This window comes from Quercus lobata, chromosome 10 (assembly GCF_001633185.2).
Source record: "Quercus lobata isolate SW786 chromosome 10, ValleyOak3.0 Primary Assembly, whole genome shotgun sequence".
NCBI classification, from domain to species: domain Eukaryota; kingdom Viridiplantae; phylum Streptophyta; class Magnoliopsida; order Fagales; family Fagaceae; genus Quercus; species Quercus lobata.
Window position 1 is genome coordinate 54,637,228 of NC_044913.1, and position 21,447 is coordinate 54,658,674.

General features: G+C 36.6%; 1 long non-coding RNA gene across 1 annotated transcript; it reads right to left on the minus strand.

The window, feature by feature from the left end:
* Positions 1-12,279: 12,279 nt before the first annotated feature.
* On the minus strand, positions 12,280-18,233 carry LOC115963386. Its single transcript, XR_004085809.1, has 3 exons — positions 18,110-18,233; positions 13,502-13,581; positions 12,280-12,321 (listed from the first exon to the last, which is right to left on the minus strand). It is a non-coding gene; the product is annotated as an uncharacterized LOC115963386 (long non-coding RNA).
* Between the last annotated feature and the right edge of the window lie 3,214 nt (positions 18,234-21,447).

Consider the following 21,447-nt stretch of genomic DNA (forward strand, 5'->3'; position numbering starts at 1 on the left):
ATGCTCATCCGCTGGCCAAAGCCCTTAGTGGTAGTGGCGTCCACGATGGTGATCTGCTGGCCAAAGCCCATGGAGACTCTGTGTGGGCCATCCATCATGCTCATCCGCCGGCCGAAGCCCTTAGTGGTAGTGGCGTCCACGATGGTGATCTGCTGGCCAAAGCCCATGGAGACTCTGTGTGGGCCCTACCCTTTCTTGGTGACTTTAGCATCTCTCTGTGGACCCCACCCCTTGGTGATTGGCTGGTCCAAGCCCATAGTGCCTCTCTGTGGGCCCCACTCTTTCCTGAGCTGCTGGCCAAAGCCTCTCTGAGGGCCGGACCCCTGTTGGCCACAACACTATCAAATCAAGGTGAGAGCTCGGGTTCGGGAGGTGGAGCCGGGGAAGAAAGAAACGGTGGAGGAGGGGATGGAAATCAAGGAATAGGAGGCGGTGTAGGAGGAGGTGGGCATAGAGAGGGTAGTGGAACTGAACAGAGAGGCAGCCGTGGACGTAGTCATGGAGGGGGTAGCGGAGACGACGATGACAATGACCATGGAGGCCAGTTTGGTTACATATTAAATGAAGGGAGACAAGGACCGGTCAGAATGGCAGAGATACTACTTTCATTCAATTTCCAAGTATTTGCTACTGTCGAGTCCTTCGATATCACCGGGCTTTCTGTTAGAGTCAGGTCTGTACGAGTTGTTTCCTTGGGTTTTACTTCAGTGGCTCTCGTTTGTTTGTCTGCTTGTATCCGGCAACGCGGTACGAACCCAAGGCTAGCCAGCGTTTTGAGCTGGATTGGATATGTTGCAACTCTTCTGGGCTTCATTTCAATGATAACTATGGCTTTGTTGGCATCATTCATTCCATGAACAACTGTCGATTTCCGTGAAATGAGGCGTGTGTTTGTTTAGTGATAATTTGTGTTTGCGGTTGCCTTGGGCTGGTGCGTCGCTGAAAGACAGCATTTTCCAGCCAAGAGTTTACCAATGAAAAAATATTTTACTTCTCAGTAATAATAATACAGTGTTTTTTTTAAAAAAAAAAAAAAATTTAAATTCGGTATGTTTTATTTATATATCTTTTTTTGCTGAACAATTTAAATTCAGTATGTTATATTATGGTGAGCTTACTTCACTAAAACAAGATGTCAGCCTTCTTTTTAGCAACTGCTAGAAAAAATGCTACTAGAGAAGGTTTTGCAGCAGATTTTCGAATGCTATTATAGGTCTCTTTGAAGTAGCGCTTTTTCTGTGACCGCAAAAATAAACTCTTCTTTATTATTTATTTTATTTTATTTTTTGCGGTTTTCCAATCACCCCTATAACAATAATTGGGCCAAAATGGCCAAATGATCATAAAATCGTAAGTATATAGTTAGTAGACTCAATTTGCAAACATCATAATTTACTAGCATCTCGAGTCTCAAAAACTCGATTTTAGGACTATAAATCGAGTCTTTGAGGCTCGATTTGTATGTTTGGATCAGATCTGATGTGGTATTTTTTTCCACGTGGTTTGTACCTGGAAATCGAGTATTTAAGACTCGATTTCTAACCTTTTTTTTTAAAAATTTTAAGTCTGTACATGTTGAAATACCCAAAACAAATTTAAGAAACCTCACCGCTACTCAGATCAGATCAGAGGGAGAGAAAGAGCTCAGAGGGAGAGAACCTCACCGCTAAACCTCACTAGTGCGGCCTGGGGCTTGCGCCGGCCAGTGTCGCGCGCGGCCAGAGGCTCTAGTCAGTTTCTGGTCATGCCGCGCGCGCCTGGGTCTCCGATCTCGATCTTCTCTCTCTTTCTGTTTCTGGTTTTTTTATTTTTATTTTTATTTTTTTCTTTGATGTTCTGGTGTTTGCTCTGAGTTGGTCCAATTTATAGGGGTTAGAAATCGAGTCTTAGAGACTCGATTTCTATGTGGTCCACGTGGAAAAATATGCCACATTAGATGTAATTAGAGCATGAAAATCGAGTCTATGATGCTCGATTTATAGGCCAAAATCGAGTTTTTGAGACTCGAGATGCTAGTAAATTATAATGTTTGCAAACTGAGTCTACTAACTATATACTTATGATTTTATGGCCATTTAGCCATTTTGGCCCAATCACTGCTATAAAGTAATACTGCTGCTATAAATGGTTTATTTTGAAGTGTTATTTTAAATTGCTTCTATAGGTGTTTTCTAAAAAGAAAACCACGTAATTTAGTCCTTCATGTTTTTTTATACTCCAATGTATAAAACTAACCCCCTAATGGCCAAAAATACCCTTAAGATGCTTAAAATGAGACAAATACCTCTAGAACTCAAAAATGACCAAAATATTTTTTTAAATTTCAAATCTTCCTCCCTTAATCTTTTTTGTTTGTGTGTGTGTGTGTGTGTTTTTCCATCTTAATATACTTATCTCAACTAGTCATGTGATGGATATATTATCTCTTAATCACCAACATCCCATACAATAAAGCATAGCTAGCCTTCTAGGATAAAATGCAGTCCTAGAACTCATGTAGAGTTTCTTTCCTCTATAACCATTATCATTATCAGAGGGGTTAGATAGCAAGCAAAGTCTTAAAAGTCCACAAATAAACTTGAGCTCAAATCTAACAAATCGCCAAAACACTAATTGGAAGATACCCAAAACCAACCGAAAAAAAAAAAATATATAAATATATATATATATATATATATATGAGTATATATATATATATATATATGAGTTAGGTTTAAGTTACATTTGGTGTAACTTTAACCAATGTTATATCACCCAATAACTTGTTATCAAATTCATATTTTAACAATCCCACCGTTGACTACAAGGAGCCAAGTTTGCCACCTGAGAAGCTCCATGAAGCAGCAGTAGCATTACTAACGGAATTTCAAGGGAAAGCTGAAGCAAAACCCGAGAGGAAAAAAATACAGCCTCAACTCAATGTTGGACACCACTAGAACAAGGAGTTTACAAGGTGAACTACGACGAAACATATTTTGTGGAGGAGGAAAAAGTTGGGATCAGAGTTGTGGTAAGAAATGACTTGGGGCAGGTAATGGGCTCATTAGTAGAAAAAATAGAAATGCCTTCAATAGTGGAAGTGCTTGAGGCGTTGGCTGCAAGGAGAGCAATGATTTTTACTGAGGAGCTGGGCTTGAGAAAAGCTAAATTTGAAGGAGATTCGGAGATTGTTGTCAAAGCCTTAGTGGGTGACTGTCCAGTCCGGTCTAGTATTGGACACATTGTAAAAGACTGTAAGTCTTTAATGGGTTTGTTTCAAACCTGTTCTTTCACTCATGTTAGGCGGTAGAGCAATGGTGTTGCTTATGCTTTAGTCCGGAAAGCAAGGAATTCTTCCCCTTTATCTATATGGATAGAATCTGTTCCACCATACATTTCCTACCTGGTCTATGTTGATGTAACACTATAATTTTTCATTGATTAATAAAGTGGTTCTATATTTCTTCTTTTTAAAAAAAAAGTGCTTAACATGCGTGTCAATTTTCATGCTAATTGGATATTTACCATGTGATCCATAAACTCATCTCTTATAAATTATTTTAAACTACAAAAACTTAAATTCAAACAATTGATTGATAATATGATTATTAATCTTTGATCACCGTTAAATTTTGCAAACATGGAGAGTACATGAATATAATATAATCCAACGATAGATTTGTTAAAATTCATATCTAATAATATGTTATTAAGTGATGTAATATCGTTTAGAGTTACACCATGTGTAACTTGAACCCATTTATATATATATATATATATATCTTTTGCATGGAAAACTCATCCAAAGAAATGACTTTCAAATTTCAAGGCATAATAAATAAAGAAAGAATTTATATGCTGAATGCTAGTCATTGACCTGTATGAATAAGGAATAAAACAAGAGTACATATTTTGCATGGAAAATTCATCCACAGAACCGACTATAAATTTTTTTGCAGGGATGTTACACATGCACCAAGTAGATTTTGAACCCACGATCTCACCCTCCATCCACCCAATCTTGTGAGAGGAGTTAGTGCTATTTGAGCTAAAGCTCATTGGCTTTCAAATTTCAAGTTATCCTAAAATTGAGAAAATTTTTAATGCTGAACGCTATGGGTAGACCTGCACTTATGTTACACTATAATAGCAATTGACCATTAACGAAAACTCAAAATGACCCTAATTGAACATAATAATGCATTTAGCTAGAACTACTGAAAAGCAGACACTCATAACTGACTACTTAACAATGACATAGCTATTCAAGCCTCTTCAACATGTCTATTTTCCCTCATTTCTTTGAAAAGTAATTTCACTCATTTTTTGTGTCAATAAATTATTGAAAACCGCTTAATGAGCTTTGGCTCAATGAAACTTCCTCTCCCACAAAAATGAGGAGTTTGAGATTGTTGGATCATGGCCCGTTGAATGCGTGTATAAATTACAGATAAAAAAACCATTATTGCAGACACGATTATTGATTTTAAACATTTGCTCATCTGTCACTAGCCATTTGTTTCACTCATCAACACCACTTTAGAGTTCTAAAAAGTTAACCAATAGTCATCCTTACAGCAAGAGTAGCCTTTTATTCACAAAGCTGTATTTTTTGCTTCCAAAACAGTCTGAAGTATCCAATCTAACTCATAGGATACTCAAATGTGACAACCATGGAGACAACAATCCCTACTGGAAGAATATTGGTTATGTTCCAAGGACATTTTTCCATTTTCTCAAATAAGGATTCAGAACATCATCTCGTACCCAGCATCAACACTCTGTGCTGCCAATGTTCCAATCACATCATCAGCTTCTACACCCGCTACCTGCCTTGGAGTATACTCACGATCAACAACCAAATTGGACTAGGGTCTAGTAGCCATAAAATTTGCAATAAAAAGCTATTACCTCGATCACCTTTACTGACATTGCCTTGACGGATGCTTTCAAGTAATGCAGTCCCTGAAAAATAGTGTCAGGTGTAAAAGGGCGGTTGCTCTTGTGTGCAGGATATAAGGTGACGAACATTCAGGCCTTCAAACAAAGAAGAAACAAAAGTGAATATAATAAAGCACATGAAATAAGGCACGTCAGTTCTAACTTCCAAGGGAGCTAACCTACCTAGATGTATTGCCTTGACAATACAAGGCGATAAAAGATATGTCTATAATTATACAAATGTAAAAATAATTATCCTTACATTAAGAAATATTTAAGTCAACTGAAGGAGCAAGAAAGAGAAGGAGAGAAAAAACTACATACAAACAGATAAACAAGTGTCAGGCTGTTAAGAAACCATCAATTAACAAAATATAAGACTGATGCAGGGAAAGTGGTGGGACTGTGATATGATTTAAAATTAGATGGAAAGTGAGTTGCTCAGAACACACTGATAGGGGTTAGGCACCTCTGCAAAGAACACAAAGTTCTGAAATAAAAGCTCTCAAGGCTTATTTTCATTCACATAAGCAGACTGATTTACAAAGTGCTTATATTATGGTACTTATACTAGTAGCAACCTCTAGATGATTGACAAATGTCTAAAACCTATTGGCCAATGTTTAAATAATCATCTAAGTAAGTAATTAGTTTCTAGAAGATTAGGATGTAGCTGCTTGAAATGCCCTGCATCAAAGACCCTCAAAAGAGCAGAATGGGAAAAAATGTCTTTGAAGCCAAAGCCAACCCCAAGTGGTTGGGACACAGGACCCCATTAGGTTCAACAGAAAAATGCAATTTGAACATTGACTTTAACATCACTAACTCCTTATATTGTTCAGGATATGTCTCGAAATTCTATACAATAGCACCCACTGATTTCAAGTATCGACACTGGTCATAATTATTAGGTACCACAAACACAAAGGAAATTAGCAATAGCACTAACTAGAAAGCCAAGCCACATGGACATGGGGCACGCATGTGCCCCTTGTCTACGAATCAATTAGAGACGCTTTATATTGTAACTTTAGAAATGTTTAAGATGCCAAAAGAACAGATGATTAGAGGCTAACTAAAATAATATTAAAAAATTGTATGTTGTAGATTTTTAAATACTGCTAAAGCATAAAAGGATATATGATACATATTATTTTCATCCTATCAAGATCATTGCCAACCATCCTTTCTCACAAATTATGAGAAAAATTAACCATTCCAGCTAGTTGTTCCCACAACAACCCTTGGCCAACAACAAAATTGGAAAAAAGACATCTTTTTACCTATCCATTTATTGTCATCCTTTCCATAACTGGGGGAATGGTAGCTGTAACCCCTACTAGTGTCTATGACATTTTGTCAACATGGAAAGTCAAGGTAACAATCCATGTAAAAATAAAGAAAAGTGGCATGTACACAAGTAAAACAACTTATGGCAAGAGGTGAAAAGCCAAGTTGGCTGGATCTGAAAATGGCTGATTTGGTAATTTAGCTAAATTAATGATTAGATCATTATTAAAAAAAAGGGAACTAAAAGGACAAACACGCTCAGGCTCAACCTCATTTAGGTAAGTAATAATGACTCCAAAAGAGTTTTGAAATATAAGAGATCCGTAAAATCTAGCCAATGAGTTATAGCTCAACTAGTACTTTCTTCTCCCATAATAATGGATACAGGCGGAGGTTGTGGGTTCAAGATCTAAACGGTACGTGTAACTTACTAATAAGTAAGAGAGAGAGAGAGAGAGAGAGAGAGAGAGAGATAGAGATCCATAAAATCTACTTTGAGAGAAACATTCTTCAAAGAATGTTGTCTTATGAGAGGAAGAGTGAAGAGAATTGGCAGCCTATCATAATATAAAAAATATATAACCTAAATCAAATGCATTCAGTGAAAATGACAAGTGGCAAGACATGAGGCCATGCCTTCCAACATGCACACACAGAAATTCAATAAAATGTAATAAATGAGGTTTATCATGCATATCAGGTACAAAGTCATTTGCTAATAATTTTTATACTAGGGAGTCATTTGTACCATCCTGCAATTCTAGTATTACTAGTTGCAAACAACCTCTCTCGTCATTGGATGCACCAGTAATTCAAGAAAGCACATAGACACACAATATACATACCATATCAAAACTACAACAAAGCCATAGTCCAAAAAATTTGGGGTCAACTACGGATTAGGTTGGCTGCATGTACTTTTCACCACTATTCTATCCTATACAAAATCATTCTCTCTATCACCTCTTCAATTAAGGTGCTATTTTTTACAATTTCTACTGAAGTTATTTTAGGTCTTCCTATATCTCCTTTTGTTCCCTATAACTTGAATAAAATAACTATTTCACCAGTGCATCAAGCGCTTTCCTTTGCACATGACCAAACCATCTCAAATGACTCTTCTTCACCATATATAAACATATATGTTCAAGAAAAGGAATAAAAAGACCTCCGCTATGTTGGAGGTCATTTATTCAGAAGGGTTTTGAGGTTCAAACTTATTATAGAGCTTTAGCTTGTAAGGGTGATGAAATGTTCCCATGGAAAAGCATCAGGAAGCCAATAGCACTGACAAAAGTAGCATTCTTCCTTTGGGCAGCTTCAATGGGGAAAATTCTAACAGTAGAAAACTTAAGTATGCGTCATATTGTTCTCATGAGTTGGTGTTGTATGTGTCAGGGAGATAGGGAAGCAGTGGATCGTTTATTATTGCACTGCCCTATTGTCAAGGAGTTATGGGAAAAGGTTTATGCACTATAAATTTGGGGTATAGCGGGTGATGCCTGGGAGGGTTGTTGATCTACTAGCAAGTTGGCAAGGCCATTTTGGGCGGCATCACAATAGGGAGATTAGGAAGGCCATTCCTCATTGATTGATGTGGTGTATTTGGAGGGAGCAAAGTGCAAGACATTTTGACGGGTGTGAGATGTCAATTTTAGATCTGAAGTCGCAGTTTCTGAGGACTTTGTTCTAGTGGTTATCAACCTCAGGGAAGTTTTCTTTCTCAAACTAGATGGAACTAATTGATTATTGTTCTTTTAAATCATAGTTGTATGTAAATCTAGTATACCACCCATGTACTTGATGTTTATTTCTTGTTAATAAGATCATTACTTCTTGTTAAAAAAAAAAAAAAAAAAAGAACTTTCAATGTTGACTAAACATTGTGAGCACCTGACTCAACATATGACTTATTTTCAACGAGGAACTTCCATTAGCTTTCTTTCAATTTTGACTAACATTGTGAGCACCTGACTCAACGTATGACTTATTTTCGGCGAGGAACTTCCATTAGCTTTCTTTCAATTTTGATTAACATTATGAGCACCTGACTCAACATATGACTTAGTTTCCATGGCGAACTGCCATTAGTTCTCTCTCTCTCTCTCTGAACATTAAATCTCTCATTTATAGTGTAGAATTAGCCCACATGGCAAAATACAGCTTCACCAGTAAGCAATTAGGAAAACATAAGTTATATATCTGGTCACATGCTCATAACATTGGTCAAAATCAAAATAGGGCCAATAGAAGGTTCACTTTAAAATGCACAAGCTTAAGATTAAATTTCCAAAATCAAAAGTTCTAGAACTAATGCTTCATTGAGTTTGAGGTACGAAAATTTAGTTCACCCTATATTTTAATATTGTATTCTCTAATCATTTGCATAAGGGTCACCCATAATCACCCGCATCTACCTCTGAAATTCTGGTCTTTTTTCTCTTTTTTTCTAAGAGAGATTGTGATCTCCTAGTCTCTTACAAATTAACTTATATTATCAACTCTATCATGTAAACGAAAATTTTATTTGGGAAAAAAAGAAAAGACAAGAAAAGAAAAATACATACCTTTCGCTCTAACACTTTCTTTGGATGAATTACAAGTATGACCAAATGGAAATCCTGAAAATCAAAAATTTTGATTGAAGGAACATCTTCACAAACAAAAGTTTCCGAAAACCCATAGAAAGTAGTCACTGTTTGGTGTAAAAGGTTTGCAAGACTAAAAATCCTATTTCAACATATTAACATAAGATACTACCTAGATATTAACTAGTACTAATATCTTACATGTTACCATGAGACACTACCCACTTTCAACATGTTAACATGAGAGTACAGCTAATATCTTACATCCCAAAATGAGAGCTATGAGACTATTTTCAGCTTTGCACATACAAATTTGGCAATAAATGTTCACTTCCATTCCCATCCAAGAGGTTAGACATACAACAATAACAACTAAACTTTAGTCCCAAATTTTTTTGGTCGGCAATGGATCCTTATTTGATTAGTCAGTCAGCCATATGCATAAAGAGATTAAACATATACTCGTCTATTTTTTCCAATAAGTTTAATTATATACTCTGTCTTCGTCATTTTAAGAAAGTGCCTTGACTGAGAACAAGCTTGAACACCAATATGTTTCTGCAAGAACAATGTGAACAAAGATTGAATTAATAAGCACAAGCACAAGCACAAGCACTTGCACACACATGCGCATAACAGGGACAGGGAGAGAGAAATGGATAATCATACATAAAAGTTGACCAATATGATCATTCACTCAAGCCTCACATCAAGGGGTACGATGGTGACATGTTGATAGAAATTAGCCACCTAAAGGTTTTTTTTTTTTTTTTTTTTTAATAAGTAAAAATAATTTTATTCAAAAGAGGAGTCTTGTCAAATGTACAAAATGTGCACTTGAACCACTCCTAAAGAATTTCAAAGTCGGATTCAAAAGATCTATGAAATCAGAATAACACAATGAAGTGATGCTACCCAAAGTAGCCATCCACTCGTAGTCTCGTAATAAGATCTAAGCAAAAGTTGTTTGATAATATGATTTGGGTATTCAACACCATAAGAAATTCTTCTATTCCTCTCTCGCCAAATTGTCCACAAAACACACATACAAGTTGCTTTCCAAACCTTTAACCCAAAATGGCAAGGTTATCCATTTGGCCAACACTACAGCAACTAGAGCACAATCTAATGGAAACACAAACAACTATTTTTCTATTGCCACTTAACAATTGAGGAGAAGATGCTAGATTGACTCTCTGCTATTCTTACACGTACAACACCAGTCAATAATCATGAATTCTTTTCCAAAGATTATCTATTGTCAAGATGATTTCACCCAATGCCACAGTCCATATACATTGTGAGGCACCTTGGCACCCCATATAAATCCCCAAAGGGAAGAACTCTCCTTCATACCCTTTCAAAAACTCATAATAGCCAAAAGGTTTGAATACAACAATCTAAAAAACTTAGCCACAGACTATGGTTCCCAATCATGGAAGGGGTGAATAAATTCACGATACCAACTCCATGAATTTCGATCATATACAATACCCAAATTGGATGCCACTGAGGCTTCTTTATCCACTGCTAAACTGAACAAATCTGGGAAATGATCTTTAGGAGAAAATTCCCACGTCTAAAGTTTAAAGGAGAAATAAGAAGGGAAATATTTATCAATCTTAAGTAAGATCTAGTGAGATGATTATAATGTGCATCTTATACAGAAGGTTAATCAACTTTTGTTTGCTACAAGTCTAATTTTTATTTATTTGTGGGTCCAGTTAGCAAGGGTTTCTGGTCTTTCATATGTATTCTCTTTAGCAATAATACATTCTCCAAATTTGCCTATTTAAGTCAAGAATTAGATTTTTAGGTCATCATGAAGCCTAATTGAGTTTAAGAACAGTATTATTACTACTATTAGTATTTATTGGAGTTTGCTATCAGTTTATAGTTTCTCTTAAACCTAGAAAGCATGATGGTTTCTTCTTTGGAGTGATTCCTAGGAACCTACTGGCATGATGCTAATAATTATTATCTTATTTTCTTTTTGATCTCCAGTGAGTACAATCAGATTTGATTAGAGCCTTAATTTGCGAAAATTGATTTCAAATCATCCCAAATGGTAACAAACACAACCCCAAAATTTTCTCTTGACATGGTCTCAGCTAATATTGAGGCTAGCATGCAACCTAAGGTTTTTTAGATAAAAGAAACCTATGAAAAGAATACCTGTCCAATCTTAGACAAAGAGCAAGAAGGATATGAAGCTCTTCTGGGTAGACATGGTCCAAGGTTGTTCATGATTGGTTTTTTGATACACCTAAGACCAGACTTTATATGAACACAACACTATGCACCCAAGTATATATGAAATGAGATGAATAAAAATATTAAATAAGCATCCCACACCCGGAAGCTTGCCACATAGGTGTCCAAATCCCTAATGGTTGAGTGGCTTCCACTCTTATTTCAGAGTATATTGGTAAAGATTGCGTACTTGGAGGAACTCTATAATGCATTCCCCAGTCTGGAACTCTATAATGCATTCCCCAGTCTAGTCACATTTACTATCTCAGTACTTAAGACAGAAGAGGAAATCACCAGAGAAAACTTTTATTTTAAAAGTAAAATCACAGGAGACAACTGGAAAAAATGTTTGCAACAATGACTAGAAGAATCACAGGAGATGGAATTTTTATTTTTATTTTTTATTTTTTATATAAGCAATAATGCTTTACTAAAAAAGCAACTAAAGTGCTCCCCAGGTACACAGGCAGTGTACTAAAGGAGGCAACAAAGTTTCAACTAAAAGTGAATAAATCTAGGAACTCCACTAAGGTAGAATATAAAAAGCTATCCAATTTTTTTCTCCCTTCTTGAGAATCCTACAGGCACTACACCAGTTGGGTAGCCTCATTTCTCTGTCTAACCACAACCATCCCAAAGGTTGATACCAAACCCAGAACCAAAGGCAGATATAATTTGTCAAGATGGATGGACAAGATTGAGGTAACCCAAGAACATCTGGAGTCACATCACTATCAAATTATGTATACATTGAAGATGAACTCCAGAACAAAAATGAGCAATTTTAAAAGGTTTAATTTATGCAGAAAGAGATCCTGCATGGCATGCATAACAGCTAACATAGTTATAAAATATAGAGAATAGAAAAATGCGGCCAAATATCTCACCATCATTGTCAAATACCACCTGCATAGGAAAAGAAAAATGATGAGCCAACTTTTATAATTAAAAAAGAAAAAGGATATTAAAAGGAAATCCAAAATTAAGATAATATAAGCAAAGTCTGACAGAAGGTGAAAATGATAAAAAGATATCTTTTTTATTTATTTATTTATAGGTTAAAAATAAAAAAATAAAAAAACTGTACGCAAAACAGGAATCCTTTAACAGAACAAACATTCTAATAAAGCAACTCTTTGGGAGATAAACAACTACATGTTAATGCAACCATGCATCAACTTGTGAGTGAGCGCGCACACACACACACGCACACAATAGAAAGAAATCATGCCGCCACATGGGAAGGAATAAATTCCAAGACATCAATTATCTGCAAGAACAAGAACAATGAGAAATGTCCTAGACCTACTATTCAATAAAATTTGAAAAGATAATACGGTTCATCAGCAAAACAAATGAAAATGCTGCAATTGTATTTCTTGGGCTCCATAATCCTTCAACTAAACATACTTGGTACAATACTTGAAAAAAAATAAGTTGAGTCACCCAACATCTACATATCTCCATTTACCATACCATCTTTTGTGACTAATAGAATAAAAGGGTTACAGCCTAATTTCTTTTAGAGAGGGCAGCGTGATGAGTTAAATTCCATCTTGTGGATTGGAATGTTATGTGCTCTCCAATAAGAAATGGAGGCTTCAGGATAAGAAAATTGGGCACCTTCAACCAAGCCCTGTTGGGAAAATGAATTGTGGAGGTAGGTCATTGAAGAGGATTGATGAAGTAAATTGGCGTTGCATGCGTAGGCGTGGTGGTGAGTCTGTGGACATATTTGTTTTTGCACTGTGATACTGCATATGCTCTGCAGACTTGTATTTTCTTTCGTATTAGGAGTCCAGTGGGTCTTGCCAAGAAGTGTTGGTGATCTTTTGTTTAGTTGGAGGAGTTGGCTTGGCAAGAATGCTTCTTTTGTTTGGAATGTAGCCATTCTAGGACATCATAGAGGAAGAGGAATCATTGCACTTTGATGATGAGGAAAACTTGGCAATTCAATTGATAACGTGTTTCACTACATCATTATATAAGCAGTCTTCCGCTTTAAGTTCTAGAGCTACTCTCTATTTTCTTTTTCTTTTTGTAGATTAAACTAATTCTCTTCCATTTCATTTGTAATTCTTTAGGATACCTTATGTATACATGCTGTGTACATGAGGTAAATCCTCATTTTCAATAAAAGTTTATTACTTATCAAATATATATATATATATATATATAAATATATAAAGAAACACATACATATTCAGGCTCAGCAGAAGATATTCAGGGTAACACAGCGCATATTGGATACTCAAATTTCTAATAGGAAAGAGAAAATAACAAAATTATGTGTTTGCCACTAGATTTCATATTAAGAGAAAATATAACTCTAACAAGGATTTGAAAGAAAAGGAGTTACACCAGGTCAATGCTTTAATAAAGTCATTTCAAGCACAGTAGAAGAAACAAACTGAAAGAAAATCTATAAACCCAGCATAAACATTACTTACAAGAGATAAAGCTGAAAATATAGTTAAAACCCAATCTCCATTTCTATCAGCATGTAATAGATGGCCATGGTGCAATTTTGCTACTCTCAATCAAAAGAAATTTAAGAAAATGAAATAATGGTAAGTATAATTATATTATAGTCAATAATAAAAAGGAAGAAAACACATTTTCATTATACTATGCTAACATTAGTTGCACCCTGAAGCTAAAAGTTGCTGTTACATAGGAAGCTTTTTTTAAAAAAAAATTGCTAAGTTACACATACATGCACCCAATGGGTCCTGAACCCATGACCTCCCCCAAAAGGAAATCTCTAAGACTTCAGAAAACAGGACAAGTCAAATGGTGAAGTTTCTCCCTTTGTGCAAATGAATGGAAAAACTAGTCCAGCTTCAGGCTGGGACAACACTTCAGCTCTACCAAATTGGAACAAGATGAATTTCACTACTGTCTTATGAAGGTTCAAAATTGGCCTATGCAATCAAAGGTTAAAAACTTATTCAACTTCTAAATAACTTAGTTTCCACCAAAGTAAAGGAAAAATAATAGCTCAAACCTTTCTATTTTCTGATGAAATAACTCAAATAAGTGCTAGGAACACTGAGCAATTTCCCCTTTTTTTTAATTAATGGATTAAGGAAGTAACTTCAGATAAAAATAAGTGAAGATTACCAATGGCCATTACTGTAAATTTCGAATGGTCCATTGGCTATTTCACATGATATTTGAGACAATTATGGTGACTGGACAACCAGTCCAAACAGAATAGTTCTCTTTAAAGCCCCAAATATTCTAATAACTTTATCCTGACAGCAGATAACACCATCATCATTTATGAACCATATATGCAGTCAATTACCTAATTGTTAGATATAACCACTGTCAGGATACCATATATGCAGTCAATTACCTAATTGTGGTCTTCTTCGTGGTTTTCATGTGGGGCCAGTTAACTCTATTGGGGTATGCATTTCACACTTGGTGTTTGCAGATGATACCATCTTGTTTTGTGATGCTTCTAAAGATCAGTTGTTGTCATTAGGCTGGCTTTGACTTGCTTTCAAGTGTTTACTGGTTGGAAAGTAAATGTGGAGAAGAGTGAGATTGTTCCAATTGGGAGTTTGGAAATATAGGTGCTTTGGCTACCATACTTCGATGTAGGGTGGGTAGTCTACCTAAGAAATACTTGGGAACACTGTTGGGTACTCCATATAAAACAGCATTTGTTTGGAATCCTATTTTGGAGAGGATGGAGAAGAAACTCTCAGGTTGGAAGCGTCTTTATTTGTCGAAGAGTGGTAGACTCACTCTGTTGAAGAGTACTCTTTCAAGTCTTCCTACATACTACCTATCCTTATTTACCATCCCTATAACTGTGGCTGATAGGTTGGAGCGTATTCAAAGAAACTTTTTATGGGGTCTTCAGAGGAGTGTTTCAATCAAGCCTTGTTAGGAAAATGGTTATGGAGGTTTGGACAAGAAGGCACCCATCTTTGGCAGAGGGTTGTTGCAACTAAATATGGAGAGTGTCAAGGGGGGTGGAATACTAAAGTCTGTAGAAGGGCCCACAGGTGTGGTATTCACGATGGATGGGAGAGTTTCTCCAAACATGTGGCCCTAGTGGTAGGTGATGGCTCTCGTATTCTTTTTTGGCATGATAAGTGAGTTGGGGATAACTCACTTAAAATGTTCTATCCTCAGTTGTATGCGTGTTCAAATGACAAGGAAGCTTGCATTTTTGATGTTCTATGCTATCAGGAGGGTGGAAATGATAGAATTTGGAATTTGAGATTTTATAGGGATTTTCATGAAAGAGAATTAGAGGCTGTCTTCTCTTTCCTTGAGTTCATTCAATCTTGGATTCCTAGGGGTGTTGGGTGTGATATTTCCTATTGGCGCCTCAATGGGAATGACAAGTTTGATATTCAGTCCTATTACAATAAGATTCGGGGTGCATCTATCTCCAATTTTCCTTGGAAGGATGTTTGGAAAGTTAAGATTTCTAAGAGGGTGGCATTTTTTTTTGCGGACAGCAATTCATGGGCAAGTCCTTACCTTGGATAATCTTATACTTTGGGGAGGGCTCTTTGGCGAATCAGTGTTGTATGTGCTATTGTAATGAGGAATCTGTGGATCATCTCTTCCTCCATTGTCCTGCAGCTCACTCGCTGTGGGTGCATATGCTTCATTTTTTGGGGATCCAAAAGGTCATGCCAGGATTCGTGGAAAGCTTGGTGTTTTGTTGGAACTATTGGCTGGGAAAATTTAATTCAGACATTTGGAAGTTGGTTCTTGGCTGTTTGATGTGGATTGTTTGGACGGAAAGAAATTAGCGCTCTTTTGAGAATACTGAGAAATCACTAGTTCAATTACAAGCTCTATGCAGAGGACTCTATGTGATTGGTCTAGGTGTTGGGGCTCCTCAAATTGTTCTTCTATCATTCAGTTTCTTTCTTGTCTTAGTATTGCACCTTAAGTTTTTTTTCCTTTTTGTTTTTTTGCTTTTTTCTTGTGTTCACCATCATGAACACCTTGTATTTGCTTTCTTCATTTTTTTCATCTTGATTAATATACTTCTTATTACCTATCAATAAAAAAAAAAAAAAAAATACACCCCCATTTCATATGCACTGTAAAACATATACTATAAATTAGCTTAGCTACATAACCATAAACCCATAGCCTGAAACTCAAGCAGTCTTTTCAATATTTTGGATGAAGTTGTCCAAGTTCTTTATTTATTTATGATAGGTAATAAGACTTTTATTGAAAAAAAATTGAACATTATGTTCACAATGGTGAACACTCTGAACAAGAGGCAGATACAATATAATCAAGAACTAAAGGAAATAGAGACTAAAAATTCAGCCCGCTTACCCTCACCCACCAAATCAACCGATATTTTTAAATTAAAATGGGCCTGGGTCCATTTCGGGTGATTTGCATGTACAGGTCTGCCAGTTGTTGACACACTAGCACTAGCTGACTTTTGGTAAAATCAAATCCCCCCAACGTCTCAGTCTGATTAATCTGATCAGTTATATTTGGAAACTACTTCTTTTTTTTTTGGTTAATTATTTGGAAACTGCTTCACAAAACATTAATCACTCCCTTTATTTTCATGGCCTTTTAATTTTTTCCAAACTCGAGACTTTTGCATGTCAACTGCTTTTTCAAACTCACCATCTACGGCCACCACCTTTTTCTCTAGCCCAGAGGTGGTCTTTCCCAAAAAATGGTCACGTAATCTCGTTCCAAACAAAGCCCAACCACCTATCTTGGTCCCCTCTGGAACCTGTAGGCAACCCCGTCTTGCACCATTGTGGTACTCAGAGATTTCCACAAATAAGCCACCCTTGTTTGATCTACTCGTAATCTCCAAAAGTTTAGAATTCTCACGTTTGAAAAAGTGTTTTTGAAAATTCCAATGATAAAGATCTGCCAAACAAGCAATAATCCAATCGAAACCCAAACGAACCACCCTAATTGAGCCGTGGAACTTACCCCGACGTTCATGAATAGCATAAGAACCTATTCTACCACCATAGAAAGCTAAAGAAAAAGCCTTTGAATCAATTCGAAAGACTGCTGAAGACCTCTCTAACTCCCCTGATTGTGATTTAGGCTTGGGCTGTGAGGATAGAGGTTTGGGTGGCTGTGTGGGGTAGGTTTAGGCTGAAGGGTTGAGGGGTGTGAAAGGTGTTGAGGATAGGAAACTTTAGGTATAGGTATTGCAGGGAGTGGTGGTTGAGGTACCAGACCAAATGTCGGCCAAAAGAATTGTGATGGTGTAAAAGGTAAAAAAGGGCCAAAAGGTAGAGGAGGGTGATATGGATGGTAAGGATGGAAAGTTGGTGGTGGTGGTGGTGGTAGTGGTTGTGTATATGGAGAATGAAGTTGGACAGGTTGTGGTGGACGGGGTTGTGTATGTGGTGATGGTGATGGTGATGGTGGTGGTAGTGATGTAGGGCGAGGAGGCAGAGAAGTCATCCTAAGAATTTATATCCAAGTTCCTTATTTTTTATATAGGTAAGAAAAAATTTATTAAAAAAAGACTACTTCAAAAACAATAAGTATGAAGAAGCCTAAAGATTTACAAAGAAAAATTATGTACAAAAAGACCTCTAAAGACACCGCAATGGAATCACAATTCATAAAGCCCCCATGTATGAAACCAATCAAATAAGGAGTTAGAAAAAGCTGCTAGCAACTTACTCCCCATACACTCCACATTTTCAAATATGCACCGGTTACATTCCTTCCAAACAGTCCACTTTAAGCACAAAGTAACCATGCTTCAAATAATCCTAGTTCATGCAGTAAAATAAAATTACTAAATATAAGAACCCATCATCCCGCACAAGTATGCTAAATCTAGTCCAAAAGACATAAGAAGCAAGACAAAAGTTTCAACTTTGTCTTAAGCCAATGAAATCTAGCTCAAATAACACCTCCTCCCCTTGTAAGAGCAAGGTGGAGAGCAACGTCATCGGTTCAAGACGCACTGAATGTGTGTAATTACTAATAATAAAAAATAAAAGGTTCAGACTTTGTCCTATATAAAAATCATTTGATATATAAGCCAAGAGGAAAATTTCGTAACATACCTAAAAGCTTGTGGTAAGCCCGGTAGATGATTGATGTGCCATCAATGAGCATTACTCTACCATCTGAAGGATTAGTATTCAGTGCCCTTTCTTCACACTTGGCTAAATTAAGCTGTGCATCTTGACGCAGATATCAGAAGGAATGATTACATTATTAAGAGAAGTTGCATTTGCAACACCAGTTAAAGACGACTAAGCATTATTGGATAAATTACAATAGCCCTGAAAACACAAGAATTGGGTACCAAAATAAGATGAATGAATGGCAAACACAACATTTAAAATCACTTGTCTGTTCTCTAAAAATGAAAATTTCCCTAAAATTTGTAATGTCATATCCATTGTTGAAACTGCCAATCCTAAGGAAGAAAGCTTGTTATATTTCAGAGAATCTAATAAGTAATAATCATTAGATAATAGATACATATAATTAAGTATACCTTTCTCGATAGCTTGTAGGAAGGAAGAATCACATATGATCTCTTTAGATTGCATAAATAATTTCCAATGGTCAGCGTCCTTAATGAATTTCTCCCTAAGCATGTAAAGCCTGGGATGCATGGACGCTGAAACCGCCTATTCAGGTCGAAGTTCAAAAAAAAAAAAAAGAAGGTGAGAAACGCACCGTCTCACGTCTCACTCTCTCCGATTCATTCTCGTCTCACGTCTCAGCTCAACTCCTCTTACTCTCATCTCTCTGTGCGCCTCCAGCTCCACGCCTCCACTGTTTGATAACTGATAAGTTTTGCTTTTAACAAAACTTAGTTCTGTTGAATTTTTTTTCCATTTAGCATTAATTTTCTAAGAATATTATTAATTGTCAGGTTGCAAAACAAACTGGAAAACTAGCATCTCTAGTTTTTAAAACTCGAGACCCAAGCAGAGACCCAAGTGGTGACATCCGATGTGGGAAAAAAATTCCATGTAGAACTCGAGTTTTAGAAACTCGAGTTCCACCATTTTTTTTTTTCAGATCAGCCTTCGTCTTCTTCTTTCAATGTATCTTAAACCCTCAAACAAAAATGGAGGCAACCTGTCTCCAAGAACACAAGCAGTGACACCCACCAACTCTTCCATTAGAACATCGCCAAGACCCAAGCGGAGACCCAAGAACATCACCGACGTCTGAAAGCACGAGAGCATTAGCCACGATCAGAGCCGCCCCTCGGTCCGGTCACCAATGTTGCTGCCGCAAGCGACGCAGAGTGACGCAGAGTGACTTCGTCTCTGTTCGTTGTCAGATTGTTCATCTGTTCTTCATCGTCAGATCATTCTTCCTGTTCTTCTTCAGGTCTATTGTTCTCTGGGTTTGTTGATGAATTCGGTTTTTTTTTTTTTTTTTTTGGGGTTCTTCTCTCTTCGGTCGGGTTCTTCCTTTTTTTTTCTGGGTATATACTATTTGAAATCGAGTTTAAAAAACTCAAGATTCATTTTTTTAATCTCGACTGTTAGAAACTCGAGATCTATGTGGCATAACTGTGTCCAACTCAGCAAACTCAGCAAGTAGAAAGCGAGTCTTTGAGGCTCGAGATTGATATGGAACTCGAGTTTTAGAAACTTGAAATGCTAGTTTCCATTAATCTTTCAAACCCGTATTAACTTACTATATTCTAACCCTTCACAATGTTAGTCTGCAAATATCCCCCACCAACTCTTCCATTAGAACATCGCCGAGACCCAAGCAGAGACCCAAGAACATCGCCGACGTCTGAAAGCACAAGAGCATCAGCCACGATCCGAGCCGCTTCTCGATCCGGTAGCCGACGTTGCTGCCGCAAGCGACATAGAGTGACTTCATCTCTATTCGTCGTCAGATCGTTCCTCTGTTCTTCATCGTCAGATTGTTCTTCCTGTTCTTCTTCAGGTCTGTTGTTCTCTGGGTTTGTTGATGAATATGTTTTTTTTTTTTTTTTTTTTTTTTTTTGGGTTCTTCTTTCTTCGGTCGGGTTCTTCCTTCTTTTTCTGGGTATATACTGTTTGAAATCGAGTGTAAAAAACTTGAGATGCTAGTTTCCATTAATCTTTCAAACCGTATTAACTTACTATATTCTAATCCTTCACAATGTTAATCTGCAAATATCCCCTAGTTTTGTTTCTTAATGCCTTTGTTCTGTTTCTTAAAAGGCATTATGTTGTTTTTTTGTGCCTGACCATTGACCAAACATGTGAGCCACATCTTCCCTTTTTTTATTTTATTTTTTATTTTTTTATTATTATTTTTCTTTTATGGAAAACTACACCTATTTTAATACCTACCACATATATCCTTTATTTTGTTTTTGGGCTGCACGTCTTTTTTTATTTATTTATTTATAGAAAACTTCATTTATTTTAATATTTCTGTCAATAATTCAAGTGTCAAAAACTTTTATGGATTTATTACTATCTATTTATTTATTATTATTATATTATGAGTTTTCTATTATTATTATATAAAAAAAAGCATGCTTAGCAATATATAAAATATATAAATAAAAATATTTTTAATAATTTTTTAATCGTTGCATCCCGCCGCACCCGCACCCTATTTTTAAAAAAATTGTTGAGTCCTGCACCCACACCCGTACCTGCATCTGAATCTGAAAATGCACCCGTGATTCATAGCTGCTCCAGAAGGAATGAATGTGGACAAGCGAAGATTGATAGGATGCCATGAATTCATGGCAGCAAACCTTAGAGCAATTACATCAGATGGTGGAAAGTTTTGCAAAATAGAAAAAGGTAGTCCTTTTACACATTTTGGCCAAAAAACACCCACATCAGTGGGTGTAAAATTGTGCATTTATACACGGTTATTGTAACACTTGCATAAATATTTTATTAATTTTTTCTCTCTCTTTGTCTCTGTTGCTCTCACCTCACTCTCCGTGATCAACATCACACCACTGCTGCACGAAGAACTCGCCTGATCAACACACCACTGCCTTTGATCAACATCACACCACACGCCGCCTGATCAAATCGTTGCCGATCACTCTCCCCTCACTCTTCGTTTTTCTCATTTGATCAAAATCAAACCATTGCCACCAATCAACTCGTTGATCAAGATCAAACGACTATCGTTGATCAACATCAAAACACTGCCGCACAAAGCCTAATCAAATCGCCGTCGGTCAACTCACTAATTTCTCGTTGTTTGATCAGTGGGTTTCGGGTTAGTGGGTGATGATTTGACTTGGATTGAGCGGGTTTCGGCCTAAATGGGTTTCTGATCTTGGGTTGGTTTGATCTTAAGTGGTTCGCTGATTGGGTAGTGAAGATGATGGTGGTTGGGTTTGAGAGGGAGAGAGAGGCAGTGAAGAAAATAATAAAAAATGGTAAAAAAATGAATATTTTAT